General features: G+C 37.9%; 1 protein-coding gene across 3 annotated transcripts in view; it reads right to left on the reverse strand.

Annotated features, from left to right (window-relative positions):
- Positions 1 to 22,134, reverse strand: part of robo1 (roundabout guidance receptor 1) — a 697,225-nt gene extending 675,091 nt beyond the window's left edge. For 2 of the 3 annotated variants that reach the window (XM_087340340.1, XM_087340336.1), the window contains exon 1: positions 10,442 to 10,536. The gene's annotated coding sequence lies outside the window, so the exon portion shown is untranslated. Of the gene's footprint in view, positions 1 to 10,441; positions 10,537 to 22,008 lie in introns of those variants that run through there. The other variant, XM_087340339.1, reaches the window with a different exon arrangement.
- Positions 22,135 to 22,445: the final 311 nt, after the last annotated feature.

The raw sequence follows: 22,445 nt of genomic DNA on the forward strand, positions 1-22,445 counted from the left end.
TAACAAAATGCTCACAATACACTCTTCTTGAGAGTCGTTATGATTACGTCTCTACGGCGAATGTAGACCACTGAGCTTTTGTACTAAAATGGCGTCCCTAGTTGAAATCTACAGCGCACTTACATAATTTCATCGGGACCACCAGCGTAAATTAAAATAATGAATAAACGTTGCTCCACTCTGTATAAGATAATTTGATTCAGAGAATCTATTCTAGATTTAACTAGGTCAGAGTCGGCTAAATTTTGTTACCATTATGAGACAGCCATGAAGCACGCCCAGGGCAGAGGGCAGGGCACCTACTGGTATTTCGGAAGACATAGCAAGAAGGTAATTTTGTAGCGCACTAAATCGTCTGTTTAGATTTATGTTTGTTGAGCTGCGTTTCGTTCAATTTTTCCAACCCCTCTTCTAAGAAATATTTTATATGAAATATCGTTAGGCCAATTATTTAAAAAAAAACATTGCAGTAAATTTAACATATTTTTAACAATGTTACAATAATCAATATAATATTATAATATTATATTTATTTATTATTTAGTGTTCTGTCTGACGACAGGTCCATATGAACAGGATCCTTTCATCCTTTTCTCGGACTGGGACCTGTTCATATACGTTCTTGGCAGATGATCCAGAAGTGTTTTGCCATTGCCTTCTTCTGTGTGTGAATGGAGTAATTGTTGGGATGCCACGGAGAAACCGGGAAAGCCCCCGGAGGAAAACTCTGTGTTGCCTAGACCACGGCCTTGCCCAACACAAGTTATAAATTCGGGCACCGCAGGGAATCGAACCCGAGACCCCAGGATTACAAGGCCAGCGTTCTAACCGCTAGACCACCGTGGCTATATTATAATCTACCACCCTATAATGATATCTGTATTTGTCACAATTAAAATAAATAAACACATTGTGAAATTCGAGCACACTTGAAAAGATATGTGCCACATACGATGACAAGGAAAAGTAAACAACTGGATATAAACAAATCTACATGTAAGTGTGTTTACGGGACACAATGTCAACGTTGTTACTCAGCAGTCAACACGTGTTTTAATCAATTTAATTAACATTAACCTGCATCCTGGTGTAAGACAGCCGATTAATTAGAACCCGTGGCTGCAATGGAGGTTCTTTTCAACGAGACATGTATCCAGATCAGCTGCTACTGCCCTCTTTGTGGCACGAAGCATGCACAGATCTGTACCTGGATGAGTTCCAATTTCAAAATGGAACCAGCGACGAGGAAAACTCTCCTGGACGTGTGATGAATCATGAATCGTCCTCATCCTGATGAACGAAATGCATATATATGAATTGCACAGGGGCACGAACTCAAACTTATTGTGGATTGTTCCTCTGAGAAAAATGTTTTACAGGTCTGCTGTAGTGCACATCCGTGGGTTCAGAATAACTTCTATGTGATGCGTCCATCTGGTCTTGTGGCTTCAGCATGAATCCAACTTCCATAATAAAAAAATAGGTCGAATAGCTTGCACTGTTACAGGTTTCATATAACTTGTGCAGCCAGAAATATTTCCAATATTACACCAATCCTTAACTCATTATAACAAATATCAACACTACGTCACATCACACCGTTGATAACACGAATGAACGTCATTTTATGAAACTGCCCTAGCAAATCTTGGAACCGCAATTCACTCTAATTACGATCTGCAGAATTGCCACACAAATTTTACCTTTCATTAAAGACCTCTCCACGTCTTTTGCATTCCCTTCCATCTTCTGTTTCTATCCATACTTATTTTCTCCCGGAACTTTTAAAAAACGCTTTTTAGATACGTTATGTCCGTCTGTTCTGAAGGGAAAGCACCTAAAGAACCCAATTTATAAGAAACTCGAAAAAAAATACAGTCTTACCTCATATGTGCACTCAACATTGTCCAGCCATTTTGATTTTGGTCCAGTCGAGTTTATTTAAAGGACAACTTAAAGGATCAAAGAAAATGTTACATAAGCTATATTTGATGAGCCTACTGATAGCTTTTGTTGAATGTTGATGTACACTTCTATTACTACAGTGTTGCTATTTGTAAGTTATATTAGTTTTAATTTAGTTTAGTAGCCGATTTATTGAAGCTTCGGAATTACATTTTACGTTGATATATAAGATGTATTAGAGGGTTTTTTTGGCACAAATTGAAAAATGCTGATTAAATATTAAATACACTTCTGTTACAGGTGTAAGTGTCATTTTCGTGGTTCGATTGAAAGTCCATCTTACTTAAGCGGCTATATTCATTATTTACCATAACTCTAATGCAATCTAAGTGGGAAAAAATCTTGGTAAATGGTTCAGGTACACAAAAAATAAAAACATTTGAGTTTTACGCAATAATTTTGTAACCATTACTGATATATAATCAACAACAAAAACGTATTAAAAAGAAGTGGGCGTCATTAAAAGTATTTATCTAGTTGCTACCGTCACTATACCACATAAATAATGTCTCCTCGACTTGTAACGCACTGCAAACAGACCTGGTCAGCAGAGAGCAGACATGAGCACACACAGATTTTAGAAGCTCTTTTAGGGTATATCTGCCCGTTCTTTAAGACTTCTCCTTTCTTCATTATATCCTTTCCCATTTTAATTTCTTCTCTTTTCCTTCATTCTCCCACATTCTCGTTCCTCACTGTTCTATTCTTCCTGCTTGTACCCCATACGTTCCCTGCATCCCTGATCCTCTGTCTTATTATCCTCGATTTCTTCTTCGCCTTTATTTCTTCGTTATCTTGCCTTATCCTTTATTCTCCTTTCTCGTGTTACGTCTCTTCCTGAATCTCCACTTGCTGTAGGCCTTCCACCCCAGCCGGCAGGTGGCAGCACGTACGTCGCCGACCGCATTCATAAGCTAATCGTGTCCAGAGACACGAGCTGACGCAGAATACGAAAGTAAAGAGTTATCCCTTTATCTCCTTCAGAATTTTCCTCCATGACTCCAAAAGTTTCTGAATTATAAACGATTCGATAACCTCGCGTCATTTTAACGTACAGTTCGGTCATGCATAAAGTACAACACGCCAGTCTGTTTAAATAAACATCTAACAGTGACTGTACATTTACAAGAATAACCAGGAAATATCAGCAAAATAAATAAAGGAGATGATATTAATACTCTAAATAAATCTTTGGAGCTAACGCTATCTTCACATCCAACATTCCAGTATAAAAACTCGTCATCAATAATAATTTTCCGATCGAATCAAAGAACTCCGTAGAATTTTATTAGCTTGTAGTAAGCTGACATTTGGTTTTCACTACACGCTCCGTTAAGACATTGAATTTCAAAATCCTTTGTCAAGAAACACATGAAAATCTGATAGGCGTTAAGTAACGTTTAGTTAAAAACTACATCTTCACACAATCTCGACGACTGAATCAAGGTACAGGTCCTGATGATATTTACTCATCTGGTAAAGAAATATTTGGTTTAATTGACCTGAAGTTTATAATCTCACCATAAAACCCCGCTATTTTACTATTTTTGAATTCAAAATGAAACTTACATTTACATTCTGTAAGTCCAATTTAAATATCATCCTCTCTCGCGCCCAGCCTTGTTCTAGTGCGTGCTACAATCACTGCCCATTACATTCTTCATTTGTTCCACCAAAGAAAGTTAAATGACGAGTATTATGAAACACGACTAAACGTAGTTTTATATTTTACTGCACTATTTAACGTAGATTAACATAATATGTCCTTATTTTAATATTTTCCGTCAAATCACAATTTTAATAAGATAATAAAATATAAAATATTTAAAATATCATTTCACGTTCCGACAGACACGTCATGTCTCTATCAACTCATCACCGACTAATATTGAACATCAGATGAACCACGCCATATAAAAAAAACAATACCTTCGTTCTAATATATAAGAGTAATCTGATAAGAACATTTCAATAAACTGCATAACATTGTAAATGATTGTAATTCGAGTTTTAAATTTTACCAATCTAATTTATACCTGAGGACGGTTAAATATAACCGAAACATGTCGTAAGAGACGTTCCAATTTGTAAATCGATCATTCGATGCGGAACGTGAAATGATATTTTAAATATTTTATATTTTATTATCTTATTAAAATTGTGATTTGACAGAAAATATTAAAATATTAACCTAATTCACAATATGACGAAAATATACTACCTTATAATGTGTCCTTGTTCAAAACGTACAACCATAACACATCTGAGAGTAAAGATTCTAAAGCTTCTAGTCCTGCTTTTAAAAGGTCGTGAGGTCACAAAAACAACACTGACGAAGGAAATAAATGACAATTTAGAACACGTATCAGTTCTTCTACATTTGCAGTGTCGCTGCCATTAGATTTTCAATTCGTGATTTCTAATTAAATATGGTTCCAAAAATATGTATTAGGGCCTTGAATATCATATTTGATAAAATGAATCCATGTACGAAATGACAGTACAAAAATCAATTTTACCTCATTATGTCTACAACTTTAAAACTTACGAAAAAAAAACTGTATAAAGCAAAAGGATGTGTTTATATTCGCGTAACTTGTCAGAATTGTTTCATTTCTTAAAAATATTTACAGAGCGTTGAGTCAATTACATTCGAGACGCGTGCAAAAAAGAATTAAGTCTTCATATAAGGTTTCAGTCGGTATTTTCCGAATTTAAACAAAACCGGAATTTGTCAACAAATTTTAGTATACCTCTCCGATGTCAAATTTAATAAAAATCCATTCAGTGGTTCTCGAGTTGTTACATTCTGATAAATAGACACAATTCTGCCAACTTCCGGTATTAAAATGAGCCCAATCGTGGAAATCCTGCCTTTTGTCCGTAATCGTGGTAACACTGGGTTCAAGGAGTTTCTACTGACAACGAAATAAACTGTATAAATCGTGTGTTCGTATTTTATAAAACGTAGGTAAAGATACTAAAATGTACAACTGTTGTAAGCTTCATACTGATAGATACACGCGATTTAAAATTTAACTTGTTTCACATTTTTCAGGGATGGTTCAATGCGATGATTTACATCTGAAACAAGTTCATTATTTAGTAGTTGGAAAAAAAAAATGCTGCTAGAGTAAAATTTCCTTATTCGTCTCTTGTCCACAAAAGCGAATAGAAGTGATTGAAAATCTTCATTCAATGTTACTTCCGCAGAGAACTTCATCATTATGAAGGACATGGACAGAATATCTACAAAATCCGTGACACAAAAAACTGTGTCCTTAAAGAATCACACTTTGTGCAAGAAAGGTATAAATCTAAGCAGTAACTAAAAACTGCATGAACATCACGCGTTTGTGTATAAACACTACAATAAGTCACTAAAATAATTTATAAAATTCATTCTTATTTTAATATTATCGTTACTTCCATCAGACCTAATACTGTCACTTCCAATTTAAGGAATTTCAACAATTTTTTCCACGAAGATTTCTGTCTTCTGGGTTGTTACGCCGTGTACTCTGATAGAAGTTCACCGACGTATCAGAGGTCCTTGCCGCCTCCATCATCACGGTGCAAAAACCCAGAACACAGTCATCTTCAGACTCACCGCCGTGAAACCTCAAATCCTATCGGATTCTCCTTTAATGAATGTGTTTATCGCGTATTCTTAGTGAAAAAATACAGTATCAAAACATACTTTAGTCTTAATGAAATTGTCAGGTTGGTCACAGTAAGATGTTTAATTATTACGCTATCCTATCACTAAAGCTAATGTTGATGGGGTTTGACTGTAAATCAAGAACAATTGCTGTATGATCCAACCCGGCTCTAATTAAAACACGCCGTAAATGGCAAATTAACAAGAGACAAGGACAGAGTTTTCAAGTTAAATCGGCCAAGCAGATCACTAAGCTCTATTTTGTGCCCAGATTATAAATGGGCGGTGGTACACCTCCATATCCCCATACACCTTCATATTACGCCGTGGTGTTCAATTCAAACTGGGTGTTACTATAAATAACCTTAAGATTCTTCCATAAGTATGGTGGATTTAAGTCGCTTGATACATGCATACCTCGTTTTATTGCGCTTTGCAGATATTGCGTTTTTTACAAATTGAAGGTTAGTGGCAACCCTGCGTCGAGCAAGTCTATCGGCGCCATTTTTCTAATAGCATGTGCTCACTTCGTGTCTCTGTGTCACATTTTGGTAATTCTCGCATTGTTTTTTTTAGACATAATGCTATTGCACACTTAATAGTGTAAACATAACTTTTATATGCACTGGGAAACCAAAATATTCGTGTGACTCGCTTTATTGCGGTGATCTGGAACCGAACCCGCAATATCTCCGAGGTATTCCCGTATATAAATTTATATCACAATAATAATAAGTTAATAATAATAGTAAATGGTTTTACCGCCACGGTGGTCTAGCGGTTAGAACGCTGGCCTTGTAATCCTGCGGTCTCGGGTTCGATTCCCGGCGGTGCCCGAATTTATAACTTGTGTTGGGCAAGGCCGTGGTCTAGGCAACACGGAGTTTTCCTCCGGGGGCTTCTTCCCCGGTTTCTCCGTGGTATCCCAACAATTACTCCATTCACACACAGAAGAAGGCAATGGCAAACCACTTCTGGATCATCTGCCAAGAACGTATATGAACAGGTCCCAGTCCGAGAAAAGGAAGGAAGGATCCTGTTCATATGGACCTGTCGTCAGACAGAACACTAAATAAATAATAAAATGGTTTTATAGATTATGAAATAGCGAGACAAGCGAGGCGTTCCTTCGTACAAGTCAACTGTACTAGTGTTTTACGTTGCTGAAGACGCGACCAAATTCGTTACTGTCAGAAGTGGTAGTCCGCCATCTTATCAGGCTTGTTAAGTAAGTGAGAGACATCGTAGGCGCTGGACAGCGAGTGTCACGCTGTCGCCACTGATGTCTGTTACATCCTCATCTCAAATCCTCACCCCTTCTGACACCAAACTCCCTTATCGAGGGGTGTGTTTTTGTAACAATCCTCAGAAGAACTTGCCGCTTTGAGGAAGTTTGTCGCCAACTTTTTTATATTCAGATTTTTATTAAAAACTTTTTTTGTTAAATAATAAGAAACTTGAAGGGCTGGCATCCTAACATGAACCCACCACAAAGACCGAAAGCACAGAGTGTTTCAGAAGTTGTATAACTTTACATATGGCCGCGAATTTATGTTCTTTGACTAGTTTCGGCACTGAAATTAGGAAATAAATAAATTTATGATTTAGAATGTCCAAGTCTATTTATCTCACAAGCACTTAATCATCTACATTCTAGTCCATAAATCTGAAATATATGGTTTTGCGAGTGGATTGGACAAATCCCAGTTTGTATTTAGTGAACACGCTTTCGAGCTGATATATTACTGCAGAGTTATTAATTTACTTAAATAATTAATGCTAAGTTGAGCAGAATATAGGGCTGAAAGTGTACACAGAGTAATATCAGCATGACTTAAGTAACTGAACGACGTTTCATCAGTCCATTAAAAGAACATCACTTCCTCTATTGATAAATTTCATCGCGGGATAGATTCAAACTTATTCTGGTTTTAAATAATGACGCGGGGGGTGATTAATAAATAATGAATTCGAACGGACGAGAAATGAATCGGTGGTGACCTAATCTGAAGTGCCATATTAACATTTAATTGGGACTGAATAAAACTACGATATAATTTTTATTTTAGCGGATCTCTGGGCCAGAGATTTGAACTCAGGGACTCACATACACCAAGCACGTATGCTAACCATTCAATCGTAACATTCTGTGATAAGTTTGAACATCAACACGCTAATACAAAAAATAATTTAACCGAATTTTACCAAATCTTTTACAGACGCAAATGTATTTCTCAAAAAAATATATGATAATCACATTCTTTAAAAATGGTTTCTTTTTATATGTGGAATACCGTTTTGAAAACCACACACATGTGGCAGTCCAAGAATGTGATCTCATAGATATCCAAAGTAAGTAAAGATACAAAATAAAAAAATATAGCCCCTAAAATTCATCACCATATCTGAAGCGTATACAGGATGTTGGTATAAACCTCTACTCTTAACCCCGAGACCAATCACGAATGTGACTAAAACTGTGAAAGGTATGAGAATTTACAAGAGTTAATTATAAATACATGTATTTGGTATCGTTAATACACTAGATTCCGGTTAAATGGACCATCGTTTAATCGGGACAGCCGTTTATTTGAAACAAATCTTAAAGAACAAACCTTTTTAACTCTTTACGTGGAACTTCGCATAATTGAGCCAATGTTCTAGACCCGATGTGTCCCAATTAACCGGAATCCAATGTAATAAAATTCTAAAATTTCAGTCTTAATTACACTTCATTCACTCTTTATTAATGATGTTAAATGTTGCTATCATGTACACATGTCACCTGAGATATCAATATTCTGAAGAAAATTACATAACCTTAAAATCTGCCTAAAATGATTCCCAGGCATATGAGGCGCATACAGCCCAAAGCAAATATTAAATCAATACAGCAGTCTAATAGTAAAAATATCTGCGTCCACAGTAACAATATCTGAATAAATATGACGCAAAATGAATTTTGAGGTAATTGTCAGAAGAGGTCCTCAAGGAAATTACACATCCTACGTAAAACGATTCTCTGGCATACGAGGCCTAAACACGAAACTGCACCCAAAACAACTCGCCCAGTAAACTCGACCCAATGGACAGCTTTAACTCGTACAGCTTGTCCCCAGCTTGCTTTACCACGACGTCCAGGACAGCGCGAGCTGGCAGATCTACTTACCAGCGACAGAGAATAATTTCAGGAACTAACACACACTTCTTGCAGCAGAGAGAGACAGTCATAAAGCGTGGGAAGTAGGAAGGCGAATGACACGAGATTCATTACTGCAAAACATACTAAACGTTGAGGGGGGGGGGGGGGGGGGGGGTAAACGAGAAATTCCAAAAGATGGCGTTACAAGACTTACTTTTAAACCACCGATATTCCACTGGGCTTACTTCTAGATCTCCCAAGATTTTTTTTCCTTCCTTCATTTGGCAAAATGATCATATTATGAAGTCCTGCATGAAGCAGTTTCTCCCTTATGGTATTATTTCCTTCTTGTTAGTCCATGTCCTCTGTTGTGTGAGTTCTTCCGTCATTACAAAAGTTTTGAACCAATACAAAACATTTGATACTATTAGAACGTACTGTTCTCTCCTAGATCTGTTTATTTTATAAATAAAAATGTTTAAAATGTGTGCAATCTGTCGGTGTAGTTAACCCTATAAAGCCGAATGGTACCTATATGTACCAGTTACTTTAACAATCAATAACTCTGCATTAGGTGGGTTTTAAAATTATTCTCAGCAAAAACAGGAATTATTTACTTACACGACCTTTTATATGAAGAAGAGATGAGTTTTCTTTGCGGTACGGACTAAAATCTTAGATATGATTTAGTCAAATTTCGGCTCAAAAGGTTAATTTGTTAGACGCGCGCTTAAATACTATTTGAAACAATCCTAAGGCCCCACTTTGGTAACTTTTTAAATTCCCTGTTATTAATAATCCAAATATGGCGGGCGAGCGAATTTGAGACGTTGCAATAACAACAGAGCCATGCAGGGTGAATTACTGTTCTTTGGTAACAACTCTGAAAAATATAGAGCAGCCACTTTTAGAAGTATAGAAAATATTAGCACACCTTGTCGCGAAATGTTCAGTTCCATAGAAGTAATTCACTAAGAGTCGTAACTTGGCAGGGAAATTTGTATTTAATCCTAGTATCAGTAATATTATAAAACATACGGTTTAAACCATCGTGACTTTAAAATACGCGTAAAAAAAGAGAATGGGAAGTGTTTTTTAATGGTTTTAATATCAATTCAACTGCTCAGTCTTTATTCAACTGTAGAGAAATTAAGTAACAAATATGTTTCAAAACTTAAAAATCCGTACACTACCTGACATAATTCAACCAGATGTTTGTTAGTTACCCTGTGTAAAATAACATTCTTCTTGACATGCTAATATGTTTACCAATAATGATTACAGAACATGTAATTTTATGATTAACAACGTATTGGGCACAGAAGGGCTACACAGAAAACAGAACAACACAACACAGTGACAGCAGCGCCTTCCTATCAATAATTAACTAACTAACTAACTAGATGGCTTAGGGAAACAGAAGGTTCATCACTGAATTAACAAAATTTTCCTAACAATAACGACGTAAAAACACATTAAAGTAACCAAGTTCAAAATGCAGCAGCAGCAAACAAACAAGTCGACTGACAAAAGGAAAAAAAATACTGCTCTGTTAGGTCTCCACAGAGTTCACACACAACCTGCTATGTAATTTAACCTATAGTTGGCTACACCCATAATCTACAACACAAGACATACTTATCGAAACAAATAGTATTAAAATTACGACTTACTTCTAAAATCTTCACTGGATATCTTTTTCAATACACCGATCACAAATCTCAGGCCGCAAAAGTTAACAAACTGTGATTAAAATGGTAACAGAAACACCAGAAGAAACACTTTTGCACACAAGCCTTGAACACCACGTCCTGTCAACACGCCATCTTCCTACAGTGTTGAGTACCAACATGATCAACTTCACAACGCGAAATTCAAGTAATGTCAAGAATATATTTGTCAGTAACAGATACATAATTTCACCCATCTATTCCATTTTAGGCTGGCCTTACCCTGCTTCGCATTACTGATACCTATATTTTAATACGTGTTTTTGTTTCACAGAATACAACAACTTCTACTGACACCAGCGAGCTTCAGCGCGTTCGGCTGTAGTTTGTAACCCTGAATTACAACTCTCTTCTAGTCCTCAAATTCGTTACAGTTACGAGCATGCTAGAACACGAGATTCCCGAAGCTTGTGCAAGAGATGGCATCACTCACATGCTCTTTCGTGGGAAATGTTTACTATTTATATATATTCTATTCTTCCTCATTCGAAGCGGTTGGCATTCGCGTTCCTTCGCCTAATATTTATGCTTTTCCTTTGTTTACTGTTAGTGCTTCAAGCAGGAATAGTTCCTCTGCTAAACATGGATCAGCCACAAATACTGTGGGCGATGATGTTCACATTGTATGTAAACATTTCGTTATGCTTACGTATATTTTTAAGCGACTTTATGTGGAAACAGCGTTTTTTAATTAGTTTTCCTTTCTGTTGTATTTAACTGCATTTTATTGCTATTTTGGTTTCATTAATGTTTTATCGATCTATTACTGACTATTTGACTGTTGATGCAAGCAACCTAAAATAAATAAATAAATTATGATATCTCATTTTACGCCATTCTACACGGCATATGTCCATGAGTCAGGGCATGACCTTAATCCTGATGCTCGTCAAATATTACCACAGGAAAGAAAAATACATTTACAATTAACCAAGTGCTACATAATTAATTTAAAATAAATTTCCAGAAGTTACATTATTATTGTTGTTGCTGTTAATATTATTATTGTCTTCGTCGTTGTCAGTGATCTCTGGCGTTCCAGAGGGCTCTGTTTTGGGGCCTATCCTTTTCATTCTATTCAATGATGTAAGTAATCACTCTAGGTATCTTCTTTTTGCTGATGATATAAAAAAATTTCCTAACGACTATTATCGTCTTCAATCTGACAACGATTCTGTACAACGTTGGTGCACTGCTAAATTCGTGAAACTCAAAATTGTAAAACCATAGTAATTTCCTTTTAAAGAAAAACTATTATATTGGTGTACGGTTATAAACTCTGTCAGTCTTCTGTAACGTAAAGTAAAGTTTGTCCCACTATACGCCATGTAGGCGCTTGGGGGGAGAGGAGGTATAGCTTCTCTCTTCCTTGACCTCGGCGCTAGATGGGGGTGAGTGGTCAGCATCACGCCCCGGCCGGCTTTACCCCCGGGAAAGGACCCAGGTACCCATTGTAGAGGAGGCTGGGTGGACCCCAGAGCCGGTCTGGACGCAGAGGCTAGAGGAAAAAAAAAAATCCTCTGCCCCCGTTGGGTATCGAACCCCGGTCGTCCAGCCCGTAGCTAGTCACTATACTGACTGAGCTATCCCGGCTCATCAGTCATCTGTAACAGGTACTTAATCTATTGAAGACCTAGGAACAGAAATTGACTCTTTCAACAAGCATGTTAGGTGTTTTCACAGTGTATTAAGTTGTTGGGTCTTGTTCGCACATTAACCTTTCCATTCTATCCTCTTGACTGCCTCCGTACGTTATATTTAGCCTTAGTTAGATCAAAGCTCGAGTACGCCTCTGTCTTTTGGAATTCTGTTACGTCCACTAAAGCCAACAAACTGGAACTCATCCAGCAGAAGTTTGCAGCCCTTTGCTATGATCGTTTCCTTCATGTTAATGGACAGTATTTAAAATTCAAAATCTTAACGTAAAGAGCATTTGATGCACTGTTCCTTGTCCAAGTTCACCGTAGTTTAAAATACTGCCCTTCCCTTCTAGAAGCTGCCGGTCTCCGTATTTCTGCTCGGAATATGGGAGATTTTTTTATGTTCAGTTACAGCCCTTGAATTAAAAACAGTCCCTTTTGTTAGATACACATCAGCTGCTGATGTCGTCTGCAGGGACTTCGATATATTTGAAAGGAAAATTGTTTCTCTTAATCACGTTCTATAATATCTATATTAATATCCGCATATTAGATATTAATTACATTAAGTGTAGAAGTTTCCTTTATGTATAAATTTCCTCTACAATACGTAATTTTAGATAATCTCTTTTTTGTTACAATTCTGTATTTATTATCGTGTTCTTGTGTTGTATCTGTAATTGGCCTTCTGGCTGCTAATGCAGCACAGTAATAATAAGGAACTGAATTATTATTTGCCGTTTCATGCTACAGTAGATTTGCTGAGGGCGTACATTGCCTATAAATATGTACGGACTTCTAGGAAGACTGAATCATTTAACACTATTCCAGGAGGATACGTCTAAATATACCTTTAATTCTAGTAGATTTAAAATAAATAATTGACATTGATATTTTTAACAAGGACTTTATTTCGCTAATGGACTTTTCATAACATTGCTCGTACTTGGGCTACATTTGCGTGTCTTTATCCACACGCTGTGGGCTTCATATTACAAATTTTACCGTATTCCTTATTTGTTTTTAGTTATATTTTTTATATACTGAGGCATTTGTATATTATTATGTGTTTTTTCTACGAGTATAGCCACGGTGGTCTAGCCTTGTAATCCTGGGGTCCCGGGTTCAATTCCCGGCGGTGCTCAGATTTATAACTTGTGTTGGGCAAGGCCGTGGTCTAGGCAACACGGAGTTTTCCTCCGGGGGCTTCCCCGGTTTCTCCGTGGCATCCCAGAAATTACTCCATTCACACACAGAAGAAGGCAATGGCAAACCACTTCTGGATCATCTGCCAAGAACGTATATGAACAGGTCCCAGTTCCAGTCCGAGAAAAGGATGGAAGGATCGTGTTCATATGGACCTGTCGTCAGATAGAACACTAAATAAATATAAAATTTTCTACGACGTGCATGAAATAAACGCATATAAGGTCTGTCTATCAGTCCGTATGATTCAACTTCAGAACCGCTAGGAGGTTGAAATTTGGTATGAATGTTATGCCATTGGGGACTACCCTAAAATCGTAATTTTCAGCTTTCTACAATCATTAAATTCAACATGGCCGACAAGCAAACTTGTGAGGTGGACTGATAGATACTAGTGCCAGTTAAATGGAGTCATGCAGTGATGTATAATTATATGTTTTCGGAAAATACTAGAATTTGATATGATAATTCTTTATACAACGTAAAATAATATGGCGTCTGCTTGTCATCTAGAAACACCGGAGATGGTTAGCAAAGTTGGCTGCAGTTCCAGAAATGTTGACTATAAAAACCGTTAAACTTTCGGTATTGATTTTGAAGAATGTACGATCATTAATATTCATATTGCAATTCCTATAACTCGGGACAGAAAGTTGGAAGCGATGAACAGTGTGGGGGGAAATTCATAAGGGCGATGTTAGAGACAGCATGTACCTCTGAAATGTCGGTAAACTTCTACCAGGCCCAAGAACCCAGAAGACAGTCATCTTCAAACTCACCGCCGTGAAAACTTAAAATCCTACACCCACAGAATGTCTTCAATAAGCTTAGGCTACAGAACAGAAAGTGTGACGTCTCGTCTTAACAGAAAACACATAAGAACCTACAAAGCTTAGTGACGGTGGTCTAGCGGTTAGAACGCTGGCCTTGTAATCCTGGGGTCTCGGGTTTGATTCCCGGCGGTGCCCGAATTTATAACTTGTTTTGGGCAAGGCCGTGGTCTAGGCAACACGGAGTTTTCCTCCGGGGGCTTCCCTGGTTTCTCCGTGGCATCCCAACAATTACTCCATTCACACACAGAAGAAGGCAATGGCAAACCACTTCTGGATCATCTGCCAAGAACGTATATGAACAGGTCCCAGTCCGAGAAAAGGATGGAAGGATCCTGTTCATATGGACCTGTCGTCAGACAGAACACTAAATAAATAAGAATAAATATAAATATTAAAACTTATTTGCGAAAAGGCCTTTATGGTTGGATGTCTAGACGTATGGATTGATCCAAAAATAAATGGATATACTAAAACATGGATGAATGACTGATACCGAAATGCATTCACTGGCTGATACGTAGATAGACGAATATATGGACGGACAAATGGGGTATGCTAAAAGATCTACAGACACATGAATTGACGGAAGGACACGGAAAAGATTATATAAGGCACCGTTTTTTTTAAAAAAAATCATATATAATGATAAAAAGAAAATAAATTCAACTGTGAACGTAATTCCTTAACACCCAGTACGGGTTCTTTTAAAGCCACTATACAGGGCACGAAACGTGATCGCTATATGTTTCAACATTTTCCTTTTATGTGAGTAAAGTTTCTTCAGCTTGTTTTAACCCCTTAAAATAATTGTACATGCAGCACTGAAAATAATGTAGCTTATATCCCAAAACTTAAAGACTTAATTTAAAAGCCGTATCAACCAGGTTTATGGCATCACGATTTCCTTAAATTCTCAAGGCTTGCACTAAACTTTATCTTTATCTCCACCCTTATTCTTATTATAGTGCCTCTCGAAGCGTGACGTCATCTAATACCATATTCAAACGCTTTCTTTAAACGAACCCTACTTTTTCAGACATATTTCCAAACTCCAAACAGAGAACAATGAGTGTACATTAAGAAGCCAATTGCATGCTATTAGTGTACAGTCTGGTACACAGCCAACGTGGAACTCGTGATATACAGTCTACAGTCAGGCGGCTTCTAAAAGGACTGAGATCCAGCTGTTTATCAGCAGAACTCCTTTGCGCTGATTGGTCACTCATAAACAGCAGAACGCGACTCAGTCGTCAGTTCTACTGAAAACACTACAGTGACCAGAGACGCTTTCAGTTTTATTGAATTCCACGTGTACAATAAAGTGTCGAAATGCTGGCTCGTAAAATCACGGCTGTTGGTCGTGAGTTCCAGACTGATTGCTGCCGAGATATCGATACTCGAAGCTAAAATAAAGTTGCAGTACAAACTGACTTCACATTTCAATGTACTGTTACCTGATAATTCAACTTCATTAACAGAAAACAGAAATAAGCAGTCGGACTAATTTTTTTATCAACAACTACTTCGCAAGTTGTGGTCAAATCGCCCTGTTTACGGATTACTGGAGTTATGTTCTTAATCATGATTAAAAAAGTGCAAGAATGATCTTTCTGCTTCACACAATTTTAAGTATATACATGAATTTTAAAAATGCACATATTAAAGTACAAAATCAAAAGGAAGGTTGGTAAGATTTAAAATTTTCACCGTACATGAATGTTTTAAAATCTCAGGTTATCAGCAGCGTCAATATTGATGGCCTGACAGAATTTTATAACAAAGGGAAGGTAGTGTTTCCGCTAACTTCTTAATTATAAAACATTTTATAGCGTGGTTACGCAACATAATTCGGGCATCTGTCTTTCCACTGTTCCATGACTCGTTACTCCATGATTTGACCAAGAACAGACATACCACCTGTCCTAAAAACAACGAAAATTTTATAAATACGTAAAATAAAATTGTCAATATCTTTATGATATAAATAAGGTTTCGTTGCCTTTATCTTTTTATATGAGGGCATGGCGGTCAAAATTCGAACGTAAGATTAATCCGGCAATAATTCTATTTCAATTTCATAGATTCCCCGAGTTTTACGATTACAATTTTAGGATCCTTCCGTGCAATATAATTAACTAATTAATTAACTCCAAGAAAGAGTTTACGTCTTGAGAAACTGACAGTACTCCAGATAATGAAAAAATTATCCGCGTATTATAGAACTCAAAGTTTCATTATCATATTCACAAAAATCCTACTCCAAATGCCATATACTATTCCTTTTTAACGTTTCGTAACATGGCAGCCTTTTCAAATGGGAAGTTTGATTTCGTCCGCCCAACCCCCAAGCCGATGCGCGCCCCTTGTCGGTTGTCCACGACTGCTTATTCAACCTAACGCCAGTTCACTCCATATCTGAAAGAATTTTTTTCGGTCCATAACCTGAGCACACGCGTTTACACAGCCTTGGAATACACAGCATTCAAATTTATATCAGTAACATCGCTAGCCGAAAGCGATACCTTAAACTGAGGCCCTGCACGGTATTCCGGAGTGCCACAGCCACTGTTACAATAACGATCATGTATCACAGACAGACGTGGCGGCAAATTGCAGCCACCTTCATTTCACGCTACCTCACAGACACTTGTTAGTTCAGTATGTTTGGTGAGAAGAGGGCTGGTTTCCCTCCTGTCTCTTTCATTCTATCTTTTTATATTCGTCATGACATCTAATGGCATTTTCTCAAAGCTAGAATAACTCGAGACACTATGATCACGACACGTATTATATTGGAAGTTGTCGTCCGAGGTATTCAGTATTTGTGTACATAAATACGAAGTAGATTGAAAAAATTAAGGATCATATTTTGACATTTTCGTCATTTGTCTGGAAAATCTGCCTAAGATTGATAATTCTGTAGTTAAAGGTCAAACGGGAATACGAGGTGCGATCGGAAAGTTTCTAGACTGCGCCTATAAAAACCCGTACACTTATCTCAGGTATTAAATTCATCCATCACCCTCGAAGTAGTTCCCCTGGGAGTGAACACAACGATCCCAGCGCCGCTGCCAAGCCTGGAAGCATCCCTGGAAATCTTTCTTTGTCAGCCTGTCAAGCACCATCTGCGATTCTGCCTGAATCTCTTCTATCGTCTCAAATCTCCTTCCCTTTAGCTGAATTTTCATCTTTGGGAAGAGGAAGAAGTCACACGGCGAATAAGGAGGGTGCGGGATGACGGCCATGGTGTTTGAGGCCAAAAACTGCCGAACTTTGAGGGCGGTGTGCGCTGGCGCGTTGTCATGATGCGTCGCATGTAGAGTTCTTCCTTTAGAATCAGCTGACAGGTCCCATAGCCTATCCCAACAATGTCGCACAAGTCGTTGATGGTACGACGTCGATCTTCATGAATGGCCTGCCGAATCTTCGTAACATTTTCGGGCGTTGTGCTCGAAGATGGTCGTCCAGAACGCTCGTCATCATCGACAGAGGTTCGGCCATTTTTAAAACGTGAATGCCACACAAAAGTTTGTGCACGACCCATTGCGGACTCCCCCAAATGCTTGCTTTAGCATTTCATAGGTTTCCGTAGCCGTTTTGGCGAGTCTTTGGCAAGAGATTCAGGCAGAATCGCAGATGGTGCTTGACAGGTTGACAAAGAAAGATTTCCAGTGATGCTTCCAGGCTTGGCAGCGGCGCTGGGATCGTTGTGTTCACTCTCAGGGGAACTACTTCGAGGGTGATGGATGAATTTAATACCTGAGATAAGTGTACGGGTTTTTATACGCGCACTCTGGAAACCTTCCAATCGCACCTCGTATGCTGCAAGTGTGGTTCAGTTTACCGTTTACTTCTGAAAATTCCAGTTTTATACGAAGATGAATGTATCGAATAACGTTGGATTGGGCAACAGTTTAATGGCCAGACAAATCCTCCACCTATGTGAGGAAACAGCAAAATATGCAATATTTCAGTAGCAAAATGCTGAATAGATACAAACAAACAATACTATGTTGTTATTCTTTTTTTATCAACATTCTGGTGTTTAAACACGTCAGCATCGCGTTAGTAAAATGCCCACACCAGTTACAAGTTTTCTGGTCTATGTCTGTGGAAAGAAACCTGATAGGGTATTACAAAAAAGTAAACTATATTTTTTTACTGTCACAGATGAGGAGACAACTAGGATTATAAGCCCTGTCTTAGCTACACAACAAGCAAAGACTTGTGTCCGGAATTCACACTGAACGTATAATTACACGAAGCCCCTCTCGGATAGCGCTGGTAATATGATTCTGAGCTTGTTTATACATAACCACTGCAGTGTCAAGTGTACGTAACACTTGATTGAGACAAGACTATGAAAAAAGTGGATGCATTCTTAGAGCTGCTGATGCAATGGAAATCTGTGTGACCAAGTAAGTATTTTTTATTATTTTTTTTTAGTGTTCTGTCTGACGACAGGTCCATATGAACAGGATCCTTCCATCCTTTTCTCGGACTGGGACCTGTTCATATACGTTCTTGGCAGATGATCCAGAAGTGGTTTGCCATTTCCTTCTTCTGTGTGTGAATGGAGTAATTGTTGGAATGCCACGGAGAAACCGGGGGAGCCCCCGGAGGAAAACTCCGTCTTGCCTAGACCACGGCCTTGCCCAACACAAGTTATAAATTCGGGCACCGCCGGAGATCGAACCCGAGACCCCAGGATTACAAGGCCAGCGTTCTAACCGCTAGACCACCGTGGCCATGATTTATTTATTTAGTGTTCTGTCTGACGACAGGTCCATATGAACAGGATCCTTCCATCCTTTTCTCGGACTGGGACCTGTTCATATACGTTCTTGGCAGATGATCCAGAAGTGGTTTGCCATTGCCTTCTTCTGTGTGAGTGTGAATGGAGTAATTGTTGGGATGCCACGGAGAAACCGGGGAAGCCCCCGAGGAAAACTCCGTGTTGCCTAGACCACGGCCTTGCCCAACACTTGTTATAAATTCGGGCACCACCGGGAATCGAACCCGGGACCCCAGGATTACAAGTCTAGGGTTCTAACCGCTACACCACCGTGGCGGCAAGTAATTTATACAGTGAGATTATAAAAGCGGATGGACTGAGGTTGTGCTCCAGGGGTTTAATCCCCGACAATGACGTGACTGTTCTCACAATCATCTACTCGCCAAATGATCCCTTGCATGGATAAATATATAAATCGTATTTAACTTACGAAGAAATCGTACGTCATAACCTGGAGTGGGCGGAGGACCCGCTTTGCTACGAAGGCTGTCGTAAAGCGAGAAAGTTCCAGAGGACATCATTTCCGGGAGTAGTATAAAAGAAATGCAAGCTTTTCACGGGTCACAAAACTTTAGCTTTTTCTATTCGACTTCGTATTTTACGGGATTGCTTTCTCGTGATACTTGATCCTGTCTTCTTCAACCTACGATCTGCAGTTGTTCGTCCTGGAGAGCCGACGACAAAGTCACTCCCTGGAACTATTACTAACGGTTAGATGGGACATGGCGATGTATTGTGAATCTAAAGCAATTTGGAAGGTACGTCATGCCTTGAGTACACAACTTTACAGAATAAATTCCCCATTATTAGACTGGGGCTCTGATTGGTTTAGCTAACTTTTATCCTTCTATGTCCAAAAATTTAAAACCAGCCTTCACTAAGTGAGATTTAAGATTCTCACGGCAGCGAGTATGAAGATGACTGTCTTCTGGAACGGTTTAGTCTGGTAGAAATTGACCGACGTTTCAGATGTAATTAATGCTTCAATCAATGCAATGCACTGATTTCAAAGATATAAAATCCAAAAAATAAATTGTTATAGGCTTCAGTAACCACTTTCGAATTCTCACGTGTAAAGTAAAATACGTCTCTTCTTTGTTATTATACATATAGAAGTAAGGCGGTATTTTATCTTTAGTAATTATAATTCGTAACATACACATTTATGTTTGTTGGCTATCATTATTTATAACAAACTCTGACTGGGCTATATGCTAGTCCACAGTTAACATTACTTAATAGGTGTTCGTACTTAAACCGAATTCATTAAAATTAATTTCAGTTTCATATAACTCTCATCCTTGTAAGACAATTAATCCCATTAAATTTGTAAAAATGAATTTAATTCTGATGCACCGTCTGCTCTATTCACCGATGAATAGAATGCAATGTGTAGAAGGTTTCTGAAATAGGAAATTTTTCTCTATTTCTTAACACAAGCATGAATTTACACACTTAATTTCTTATTTTATATTTTCATATGTTGAATAGTATAAATATAAATAGCGAGAAAAATACTGAGGGTACGTTCCCAAAGAAACGTTAAGTCCGTCAGCCGATTTACATATCGATTCAGCAGGTATAAAGCAAGATTGCACGTCATCAAGATGATTCCACTGTCATTTAATAAGTAACCGGTAGCAACAGACGCTGCTGAAATTTACATCTGCATATATTTTCTAGTACCCACTTTGCTGAGCCCATTTCAAATTTTCTACGCCCCTAACATGACCTCCGTTGCCCCCCATTAAACACAGACATCACCCAGTCTTCCGCAGTATCACTTTCGGCTGATAAAAACCATCAGCCACTCTTTATGGATTTTCACACCCATAGGATGTGTTAAAAAAGAGTTACTATTTGTAATATAAAGTGTAGATCACAGAAAGAGTAAAAAATTTGTGCCCCTCTGGTTCAAAAACTTTGATACAAAATGGCCGGATGTATAAAATGAAAGTTCTCTTGTCACGGAACGGAGAAAATTTACCGGAAGTCTCAAGCGCCATGAAAATGGGATGTAAGATGTTATAACTGATAAACAACTACAAAAAAGTTGCATATAAGAAATTATGATTAAGTTTTAAGTTTATATAATTGTAATTTTTACACACCTGAAGATGGTTCATCTAAGAACCGAAACATGTAGTGAGAAAGTGATGTTCCAAATGTAAATCGAATGTTTCGATAAGGAGCATCACATGGTATTTTAATTATCTTAATTTTAAATTTTAAATTGTGATTAGACGGACAAGATTAATTAATTAAGTGTTATATTTTGTAAAACCCAAATTTATTCTCTCTGAATGAACTTTTATATGAAGCAAATTACACGAAGTAAATCACTATATCTTTGCCCAATTGGCTGTCAAATAGCTTGCACCGCCTTGTGGACTTGTAGGAACAAACCAACGTTTCGGAAGCACACAATGCTTCCATGTTCAGGGCTAGAGATAGAATAGCGACTTTCGATGACTGGAGATACAAAGAAGAAGCATTTGCCCTGGAAATATAATAAACTGCTAACTTTATGTGAAAATAAGACTGAAGAAGTATTCTATGTAATCTTCCTTCTGTTGACAATGCACGAGACAGCGAACCACAGTCGATCTGGACGCAATGGTAATATCGTTACTTAAAGAAGAAGATGAACGCTTTAAAGAATTACGGATAAATTGTATTATAGGCCAAGGAAGAATCCTAGTAGAAGCCTAAAAGTAGATAAGGCTTAACATATGAATATTACACGAAATGAAGTTGAGATTTCAGGTTCTGGCGGCTGAGAGTTTTGAAATTACTGTCTTCTGTGTTGTTGCAGTTTCGTTAATGAAGATTTGCATATATTATGAAATGCAATCGCAAATACAGCTGAAACGGAACTGATGAAATACCAGTCAAAGAAACCTAATTTCATTTGATCGGGTTCGCCACACCAAAGGTAAAAGTTGTATCCGTCACCATCAGCAGCAGACCTTCCACGTAAATTTTCTGAGGTTACTTAAACAAAGTCAATCTACTCCAGAACATGTACGTACTCACTTTCCAGAAGCCGGGTGTGTTGCTGCTTTGATGACACATGACACAATATTTGTTTTCCAAATTCACTGCGGTTCATTTTACGGCAATGATGGATTGTAAACCTGCCAAACTGCCCAAGAAGTGTCTGGCTGCTTGGAAACCAGCAGTGACTCACTTGTAACACTAAACCGCAGTTATAAATTCTCGTCTGTAATGAAAGGAAATCAAATATGTAGTCACTGGAGCCATTGATAGCACAGCAAAATAATTCTTCAAGGCCAGAGTGATTCGAGTGAAAGGAGATTAATTTCCTAAATCAATTAATACACGACATTTTTGTAATTTCAAGCATGTTTACAATGCTCGGATTGTATAGGATAACTATAACAGACTGATCCCATACAAGAATCTTTAGAAAAGATGAACACTAGTCAGTTCAAACACGGCAATACTTCCAG

The sequence above is a fragment of the Zootermopsis nevadensis genome, unplaced genomic scaffold (genome assembly GCF_977971745.1).
Source record: "Zootermopsis nevadensis isolate Lab colony 2312 unplaced genomic scaffold, Znev_1.0 Znev_ptg000061l, whole genome shotgun sequence".
Lineage (NCBI taxonomy): Eukaryota > Metazoa > Arthropoda > Insecta > Blattodea > Termopsidae > Zootermopsis > Zootermopsis nevadensis.